The following is a 10,629-nucleotide window of genomic DNA, read 5'->3' on the forward strand; positions in this document are numbered from 1 at the left end:
ATTTGTAGTATTAAAACCCCCTCCGTGGCGCACAGCAATAAGTAGTGCATGCAATTCATTCAAAGTCAGATCACAAACTGTTGGCAAAGGAACCTTTACTGAATTAAGTCATCCCAATTCTTTTTTCCCCCCTGGCCAAAGATTGTGATGCTACAGATGTCTAAAGTGAGAGGTTAGCAGGTGACCATCCCGGGTTGAAAACCTTATTTATGTGAAAAACAATTAACGAAGCAATAACTCTGTAAAGTTGAAAACCTTGATGATATTGAAGACAAACAGAACCGTTTTAATGGTTTTTCAATGTTTGCTTGTACATGACAGCTGCTTTTTAAATTTAATCACTGCAGTACACATTTTTTCATTATACATAGTAACGGTGGCATTCTCCCACTGAGAGCTATTGGCTTGCATGCCAACACTGAAAGAACTTTTATTTTGCTGAGAATCATGAATGCTAAGGAGAACAATCTGATCATCATGTCAGTAAAGGCCTTTGTTTGCTGCTGTTTCCTGGATTATCAGATGTAAGGAGGTGGGGAAAGATTAAAAATAATAAGCCCAATTAAAAAGAACTTCAATTCTAGCAGATCTGTGGGTTTTAAACACCATGCTGAATGAAAAGATCAATTCCCCATTCTTTGTAAAGTGTGTGCTGTTTGTGTGATGTGCTGTCCTTTCAGAAATCGAGCAGCTCTAGGAAAGTAAAAGCTAGAAAATGCAACTAGCCATGATGTCTTGTAAAGCAGCATGCACATTATTTTGGGTCTGATCCTGTGAGAAACTGAATCCCCTCAAAGGCTACTGATTTCAGCGTGAAGTGAGAGTGCTCAGCGCCTCACAGGAGCAGAGGCTCTTTTTTTTTTAAATGATATTCTTATTAAATGCTAATAGAGCATTCACTTGAGCAGGATAGTTTTTAATAGTGATGATGAAATAACATTAATAAATCAGCTCTAAGGAAAATATAAGAGATGCCACATGTCTGAAAAATACCACATCACACTAAACACAATGGGCCATTCGCACTTAGAGTGAAGCCTAAGTAGTTAAATGAGAGGTGAATCTGGCCTCACATTGCCGAGGTAGATCATGGCAGGGTGTGCAAAGCCAGAAAAGTCTTATTCTCCTGCTAGACCAATACAAACAATTACTTTGGAAATGGAATCAAGTTGAGGATGTCAGAGGGAGCACTAAGGTTACCAAATCTTGTCTGTGTTAAAAGGCAGGAGAAGTGCTGTTTCAACAGCTGTTCCCAACAGCTTTGTTACAAATTTATGAAGTGGAAGCCCTGACATAGAAACCTGAGATGAAGTCAACTCCCTTACTCTGTCAAGTGCATATTTTTCTCATTATTCAACACTTAACAGGGATGACAGCCAAGATTAAATAGTCAGTCATCTTCTGCGCCATTATGGCTCCTGCATGATTGCTTCAAATTAAATCTAACAGTCAATGAAATAGTCAATATTTAATTTACTCATTGCAGGTGGCGATTTAGCCTCAGTTACGATATTGTTTAATGACAGAAATATTGATATTTATCACTTTTTATGGGTCTGCAGAAGATATGCTGTTTCTCTATTAGGCAAAATGTCCTTGCAGCTTTAAGTCATATGTTGCTTTTCAGAGAGCAGATTTTGTCACAGCTAAAGGCATTTTCTTTTTAACTGATTTCTGGGCACTAGCCATCAGTGAAAAAGCGACACAGTGGCTGAGAGTCTTTATAGAACCTGAAAGGCGAGAGACTCATGACAATATCTACACTTAGATTTCCAAGACCATGTTTTCATTTGTTAGCTACACATCTAACAGAACAGTTGAATTTAGAAAGACATAATGTATCAGTGACAGCCCAAGGCATTCAGGGTTAATTTCTACTCTTTTTGACCTCCCTGGCTTAGTTAAATAAAAGCCATTACACAGTTGGGAGAATTCTAGCAGAAACAGCTTCCGTGACATTCATTACTGACCTTTTGACAACTTAGAGGAGTGAGACAATTTTTAGCACCGTTTCCATAGGAAAAAAAGCAACAATGATTCTTTCCCCTAATGATTCTGCTGCATTTTTTTTTTTTACTGTTAGTAGTGGCTGAGTAAATCTCGGGAAGTTACTACTAAGAGCCACCTAATGCCGGGGTTCTCAAACTTTTTCTTTCTGAGGCGCCTCCAACATGCTATAAAAACTGCATGGCCCACCTTCGCCACAACAACAGCTTTTCTGCATAAAAGACAGGCCTTGTATTAGGGGACAGCGAGCAGGACAATTGTCCAGGGCCCTGCACCACAGTGAGTTCCATACGACTAAGCTACTCAGGCTTCAGCCTCAGGTGGCAGGGCTCAGGGTAGCATGGCTTCAGCTTTCTGCCCTGAGCCATAGTGAGTCTAATACCAGCCCTACTTGGAAGACCCCCCAACACCAGTGCTCCTCTAATTTTTCCTATTCATGTGCAAAATAAATTGTAGTATATGCACAGAGGCATGTACAGATGTGCACCAACAGGAGAAACACCATGCTGTTGGCTGTGGGTACTGTGGGTGCTCTACTAATCAACTAGGCAGCATCTGAATCTCTCCGTGGTGGACGATGCAGTACTCAGCTTATAGGGAACATGCCCACCACCTGCTCATTGACCCCTTGGAACCTACTTGCAGAACCCTGGTTGAGAACTGCTGGCCTAGTGTGCACTATGGGATTTTTTTTCACTATTTAACCAGTATTGTTGCAAGGCTGGCCAATAGCAGGTGAAGAATGGAGTTTTTCCATGAAATCTACACAGTTACAACTATCCAGCAAACCTCATCTCCTCTGGCATACAAAATTTAAAACCTGCTTAGAGTCAGAGATCAAAGGGAGCTACTAAGTATTCAACTACATCTCTGCCCTGGTCAGTAAAGGACATAGGACCAAATTGTGGTTCACAAGCCACATACCAGTACAGTACAGCTCATGAAGCCACCTCAACCCCAATTCTCCTCCTAGTAGATGGAATGGGGGAAGCTCGGAACCTCTGCCTTGCAGCGGGGGGGAGAGGGGAGGTGTGGTAGGGGTCTCTGTCCCACACGGAAGGGAGTCTCAGGGCTTCTGTCCTGTGAGGAGGAGGGTCTTGGGGTTTCAGCCTTGTGACACACACCTGCTAGGGCTCAGAGCTTCAGCAGGAACAGGGCTGAAGGTCCCACCCCCTACTCCTCACAGGATGTCCTAGCTCTTGAACTTCTGAAGATTGTTATATTGTGGCTCGGAGGGCCAGTAAATTAGGCCACCACCTCTATAACCCTTATTTCCACTGCACTCACGGAGAGGTTTTCCATAAAGAACTTCTGAAGATTGTTATATTGTGGTTCGGAGGGCCAGTAAATTAGGCCACCACCTCTATAACCCTTATTTCCACTGCACTCACGGAGAGGTTTTCCATAAAGAGTGAAGACCAAGTCGTCACATTGGGATGGACTTTCAGAAAGCACTGCACATAGCAACCCAAAGTGGCCCTTGGTTCAAATGGTTAGCAGATGTGCACAATTGGAATGAAACATGCATAAGCCGTTCTGTGCTTTAATTACTGAACAATTTTGTGGGATGAGATCTGAGAAGAGCTACTCAATGCATCTTCAAAACTTGAAGATATTTCCTCAAGTTGAGCATCTCATCATGATCTTGTACAGAATTCTCAGCAGCAGGTAGCTTCCCTCATTGTACAGGCACAGCTTATCTGGCCAGCATGTCAGAGCGTTTCACCTCCCTGCCCCTCTTTCCCACCCACCAGCTTGATGCAAGCAGTAACAGCAAACAGCACTCATTCCTTCTTGTGACCAAGGCCTGGAAGTCTTAGTCTTTCTTATGTGCCTTCACAATCAAGCAAACCAAGGAACAAGGCAGCCCTAAAAAACTATTACCGTATTTTCCGGCGTATAGGGCGACTGGGTGTATAAGACGACCCCCTATCTTTTTAATTAAAAGATAGGGTTTCATCTTATACCCCAGCGCCCCTCCGCCTCCTTTGCTCCCGGTGTCCCTGGTCTGCTGGAGATGGTCCCCAGCAGACCAGAGGCACCGGGAGCAAAGCCGCCAGGAGCGCCTGGGCTGCCCCCCCCCCCCCCCGCCGGAGCCCCTCCGCGGCTTTGAAAGCCTCGGGGGAAGCCGGCGGCGGGGCATCCCAGGCGCGCCTGGGCTGCGCCCCCGCCGGAGCCCCTCCGCGGCTTTGAAAGCCTCGGGGGAAGCCGGCGGGGGGGCATCCCAGGCGCGCATGGGCTGCCCCCCCGCCGGAGCCCCTCCGCGCCGCCGCGGAGGGGCTCCGGCGGGGGGGCAGCCCATGCGCGCCTGGGATGCCCCCCCGCCGGCTTCCCCCGAGGCTTTCAAAGCCGCGGAGGGGCTCCGGCGGGGGCGCAGCCCAGGCGCGCCTGGGATGCCCCGCCGCCGGCTTCCCCCGAGGCTTTCAAAGCCGCGGAGGGGCTCCGGCGGGGGGGCAGCCCATGCGCGCCTGGGATGCCCCCCCGCCGGCTTCCCCCGAGGCTTTCAAAGCCGCGGAGGGGCTCCGGCGGGGGCGCAGCCCAGGCGCGCCTGGGATGCCCCGCCGCCGGCTTCCCCCGAGGCTTTCAAAGCCGCGGAGGGGCTCCGGCGGGGGGGCAGCCCATGCGCGCCTGGGATGCCCCCCCGCCGGCTTCCCCCGAGGCTTTCAAAGCCGCGGAGGGGCTCCGGCGGGGGCGCAGCCCAGGCGCGCCTGGGATGCCCCGCCGCCGGCTTCCCCCGAGGCTTTCAAAGCCGTGGAGGGGCTCCGGCGGCGGGGCATCCGGTGTACAAGACGACCCCCGATTTTTGGGGGATGTTTTTTAACATCAGAGGTCGTCTTGTACGCCGGAATATACGGTACAACTCACATCAATTAAATGGTAGATGGGAAAGTTTCAGAAAATATGTCCTTGTTTCTTGTAAGTAAATTGGTTAACAATCTGCTTTGGGATTAATTTGGGTAACAATCTGCTTTGTTAATCATATGTTTGCATATACTTGTTGGGAATTCCATGTGTTATGTATGTCATTATGCAATGCACAGTTATGATAATTTGCTGTCTATTATTTTAGAACTGGTTGAAAAAACTGAAACATTTTTCATGAAATTGTCCATAAAAGAAAATTGTCCCAGTTTTTCACAGAAAATTTTCAAAAAAAAAAAAAAGTAACCCGGTCTATAGTTGCCTCCCTCCACAAAAACACAAAATTTGTCTACGTTTTTCATCCAAAAGTTATAAAAATTAAATTTTGGGCTCAGCTCCAATTTCTCTATCCTTATAAGAGTGAAATAATTAATTTAAATTAAATCAAATGTTTGAGATGGGAACAAGGAGGGTATAATAGGCACACATCATCGTTTTGTACTTGTATGTGCTACAAGCAAGGTCATATACTGTGTGTCCCATGGGCATGCAGGGCAAACTAATCTAGAATGAAGCTCTCCTTCACAGCCACCATGAATGTATTGAAACCTGACCTCAAGTTTGCTACAAGCAGTTTGAACTTTCACAATGTCTTTCTATTGAGCCCAATTCTGACATCCCTATATGCTTTGAGTGATTCCTTGGTTTCTGAGTAGTTCCACTGATTGGAGTAGAATTCGTTTTAGAGAAAAGTACTATTCAACATGAGCAAGAGCAGCAGAATCCAGTCCTCTCGGGGCAGTAAACCTAAGTGCCAGATTTTCAAAAGCTCCCACAATGAGAGCCAGATTTGCAAAAAAAAAAAAAAAAAACCTCAGTACACTTGCTGCTGAGGTTTACTGCCATAAGTATTACACTGAGAGTCACTGGGTATTAAGCACTTTTGAGTATCTAGCCCTGTTAGATGATCTATCCTGTTGGTTAGCTATGAGGTATGATTCCTGACTTTATTCTCTCCCTTAAATATAACATTATAACAAAGCTGTTAATATGGGTTAATATTTATGGGCATATTTTGGATATATTGTCTGAGATGATTAAGTGTGGGTAGATTTTAGACTATCCCATAGGCCGGGATGGGCAAAATTTTTGAAGTGGCCCCTGGGCAAAAATTATTGTCCACCTCTGCCATAGGTGCTAGTCTTTCAACATGAACATGCCACGAGTACTGTTTATGAGAATGTTAAGTAAAGGCATTGCTTCTTTGCTTGGAAGCAAACACTTAGTGATGAGTGAACACTGAAAGATTTAAAAGCCTGATTCTGACACTCATTTTTGTAAGATGATGGGGCCACTCGCAGAAAAATGTGTTGCTTGGGGTAATAAAATCTGCCCTTTAATGTTGTTTCAGCTTACTAAAAACCACAAAGTGTGCATGTGCTTGAGTCGGCAAAAATTGGGCCTATTCCTTGCTCTTTCCAAAAGCAAGAACACCTGCAGATTTCCTCTCCTACAAAGGAGGCTTTGTAAATTACATATTAGAAAGGATGTTTTTCAGAGCATCACAAGCAAAAATAACACACTGGACCCAGGAAATTGCTGTAGTTGTTACTGCAAATGAAAAATAAAAGGCTTGATTTGGTGTATTTTCTAGGTCACTTACTTTTCTGTATTGTCTTAAAAACTGATCAAAATGTGAAGAGAGACTTCTTCAGCTATTTACGAAACTTCTCCTTCCAAAGGAATATGGTCCTTGCCCAACTTTTTAAGAGACGAATATATGGACTGTACTGAGAAGACTAGGTATTCCCAGAGGGGCTAACAGACTTGTTGGGGGCTCTGGGTGAGGCCTGACTTTGCGCGCGCGCGCGCACACACACACACACACACACACACACACACACACACACACACACGGAAGAGGTGGAGCCTCAGGCAGAAGGGGCAGGGTCTTAGGGCTAGCCTTCCCCAAACAGCCCTCAGTGCCCGGAATGCGCAGTGCAAGAGTGCAGTGGCCAGGAGCCCAAGGTCCTTTAGAATCGCTGGCCCCAGGACAGTTGCCTCCTTCCTTCCCCCTCCTCTGGTTGTTGGGCCCGGATATCCTCAGAAGTTTGGCTCAGTGTGTGATGTCACAAAACATTAAGGGACTAGGTGGTCCCTAACTACATCATTTAAAAGAATGATTGCCAATTCCAAGAATCAGCCCCTCCACTCCCAAATCCTGATATTGGCATAACAAAATTGGGGTTCTTTTTATTTGCCTTTTGGTTATCTGAGCCTTCTGGATGCACTTGGGTTGCATTTGTTTAGCTTTTTTCCACAACCCTGTGAAATGAAAGCTGAGATTCTCGCCTAATCACTTGTCCCCTGGAGCTGAGTCGTAAACAAACCGTCCAATATCACAAGAGTCATGAGGAAATCAAGAAAGCGGCAACACAGTGAAAAGTACGCATCAAAGTACATTTCAGTGCTGTAAATTAATGAATTAGACCTATGTTGAAATCCTGATTTAGATCACAAGCAGAAATAAATTAATTGTTTCTTCCTAGTCTCCATAAGTCCACACAGAAAAACTATCAGCACAGTTTGGAACTAGAGTCAGCCTCCGTTCAGAAAGACCACACAATGGCACACAATAGTGTCCTTCCATTACAATGGGATGCACTACTAACAGAGCCATAAAGTAGAACATTTGCAGAGTGCCTGTCTGAATTAAGCATGGTTCTTGCCAATGTTTCACTTTGACAAATACCAGATCTACTTGCAAATTAAAAAACTACAAAGTTTTGCACTCAAGAAATGGGAAAAAGTCTCTGAAAATTTCTGTACTGGAGCCACCTTTGTTATGCATTGTGTTACTCAAAATCCTTCTACTGCCAGGTCAACCAAAGCATTTGATTGTGCAGTGCATTCCATGCCTCTTTATAATAGGGTGAGTAGTTCTGCCACAAAATGAAGAAGTGCCACAACACTAAGTCAGTGCTGACATAGATCAGCCGAAATGTCTCCAAATGAATTTAGATGATCAGTGAGCCGTGGTGGCATTTTTTCTATTTCTAGCCCTGCCAAAAGCTCAGATTAGAGCCACTCACTCTTTGAATTGACCCTGAGTATCTAGTGAATTCAAAGTGGAAAAAAAAAAGCTGGGGTTTCCACCTCTCTCACACATGACATTCTCTTCCAACACTTGCACAGTAATTCTGCATCCTGAGCCAATATGACACAGACTAATAAATGCATGGGGTGTCTGATGGTAAATAAGTAAATTCAGACAGTTACTAAACTCAGTCTGATTAACCAATACAATACATTCTAATGACCAAGTAGCTTGGACCAATATTTACCAGTGCATGCAGTTGTGCTGATCAGAATACAGAACCCTTCTTTGTGCATAGAAGAGATAGTCTGTTATCACTCCGCAGCTTGTCTTTCACACCACATGCACCACTTACTACATAACGGAAGCAAAGCTTAGCAATTTTATTCAGCTGCTCTGCCACAAAAACTCAATTTAAAAGTGGCATTATTGTAACTCGTGGTTATGGATCCCATTAACTAGCTCCTTGTCACTTCCCAGAGGTACCATTTCTTCACATTTAGGTTACAGTTTTTGTGGGAGTTTTTCCCCTTGTGTTATCTCTGACTAAACTTTTTATCTGCTTCACTGTATTTTGTCCATCCTTATGGAATCTTAAAGCAGAGAAACATGTTTTCAGAAGAATGCTTGCTCACTAGAGATGCAGGTCTTTGCCTGCTGCAAAGGGGGTTTCCCAGTGTACAATGGCAGCTTAAAGCCACATCGTTGCTTTCCAAGGCTCTCCACAGGTAATGGATCCTAACTATAGAGCTGGTTTTCAAGCCAGCAGAGGCATTTTCAGCTCAATAAGAGCAGATTTCTACCCAGATAAAATGTGAGATGGGAGGAGTACGTTTTCCAAGCCCAGGTCTTCTGCTATCCAGATATTTATATCACCTTCTCCATACTCTTGCAGCATTTGATTGACATTCTAGTCTTTGAAAAGAAGACCTCAAATATTCACCGATACTAGTAATTGTTAAAAGTTCTGCCAGCATTTCCATTCAAAACTCAGGTTTCAGTATGTACCACAAGACCTGTGCTCCCATTCTCTTGCTCACCACAGAATGGGAGCACAGAACTTGTAGTGGATACCAGAAACTGTGGCTGATGGATCTACATAATGCTGATTTTGCCTACTGCATCCCTACCTTTTCCCACATCCTGATTTGACCTACTTGACCCTCCAAAGAGTTGAATTCTCTGACTCCCGTGCCTATGAGAATACCTCATATAAATCCTTCCTGGACAAGAGAACTGCACCATGATATATCTCTGATTAAAGAAAATGTATAAAGTTCTTAAACCTCACAGCCCAAGCCTTGGGTCAGTCTGTGTGATCTCTCAATTTAATCTGTGGCGAGGAGGCAAACCATCGCCTTCATGGAACTGATTTAGGATCCAAAGCAAGGTAGCAGCCTGTGGGCCACTATACCAGTGGGGAATTGACAGAGAGAAGTGTAAAGACAGAATGGGGGCCAGATTGTGCCTCACAGAGTATTCTTTTCAATTGCTATGTATTGATGTATTGGTTGAACTTCCCTGGTCTGGCACCCTGGGGACCCATGTGGTCCCAAACAAGGGAATTTGCCAGACCAGCAGAGGTCAGGCACTCGGGAACTCCCAGGGCTCCCTTCCTGGCTGCTGCCCCAGGAGAACCTGGAGGCCTGACCTCCTTTAGATCACCTGCCTGGCTCTGCTGCCCCCTTGAGTTCTGCTCCCTGCCCCCAGGTCCCGTGCTGCGGCAGCTTCTCCTGGGGGTTCCCTGGTCCTGCGCACGTAGCAGCAGCTGCTCTTGGGGGTTCCCTGGCCTTGTTCCCTGCTCTATCTACCCCAAAGCCATTGGCCCCAGACCAGCTCTGCTCCCATCCATTCTGAACCTCGGAGGCTGGAGCTCTCTGATCTATCAACATCTGTGTTCCTGCCAGACCATGGATGTTGCTGGACCAGAGAGTCCCAGACAAGAGAAGTTCAATCTGTACCTGAATATGCTAAAATAAACATCTGGCTTTCTGACGTACTTCCTCTCCTGAAAAATGATCACGTTAATATTTGGCAGGTAAAAATTTACAGGACTGATGCTGCTTCCCATGTTTTAACTCCTGGGTGATTTGTTTTTAAATAGTGGATTCATTTTTGTTTCCTGGGATGAAAAGATTCTTACTGATACCTTGCTTACTTGGGCTTGGAAAAGAAAGGGACAAAAATTATATATGGGGTGATGTGGACAGAACAAAGTGATCTTAGCATTTTAAAAGAGTTTGTATTGAACTAAAACAATAGGTTAAAATAAGTATTTATATGCATTAAATAATAAATAATAATAATAATACTCTAGTTGTTTTCATCAGTAAACCTCAAAGCACTTTACACACGGAAGTAAATATGATTACCCCCATTTTACATATGGAGAAACTGAGGCACAGAGAAGTGAAATGACTTATCCATGGTCATCAACAGATCAGTGAAAGAATGAAGAAAAGAACCACACTCTCTTGAGTCTCAGCCAAGCACTCTGTCCATTAGGCCACACTGCCTGCCCTTAAAATACTAAGAATGAAATAATTTTTAAAATAAAAAGCATTTAATTTTTAAGTTCTTTTGGTATAGGGAATGTCTTGTAAAGGTTTACACAGTGCCTAGTACAATCAAACCCTGATTTTGACTGAGTTCGATCAATGGCT

General features: G+C 44.6%; 1 protein-coding gene across 6 annotated transcripts in view; it reads right to left on the minus strand.

Annotated features, from left to right (window-relative positions):
* PHF21B (PHD finger protein 21B) overlaps positions 1-10,629 on the minus strand; it is a 231,064-nt gene that overhangs the window by 160,731 nt on the left and 59,704 nt on the right. The window lies entirely within an intron of this gene.

The sequence above is a fragment of the Pelodiscus sinensis genome, chromosome 1 (genome assembly GCF_049634645.1).
Source record: "Pelodiscus sinensis isolate JC-2024 chromosome 1, ASM4963464v1, whole genome shotgun sequence".
Classification (NCBI taxonomy): Eukaryota; Metazoa; Chordata; order Testudines; family Trionychidae; genus Pelodiscus; species Pelodiscus sinensis.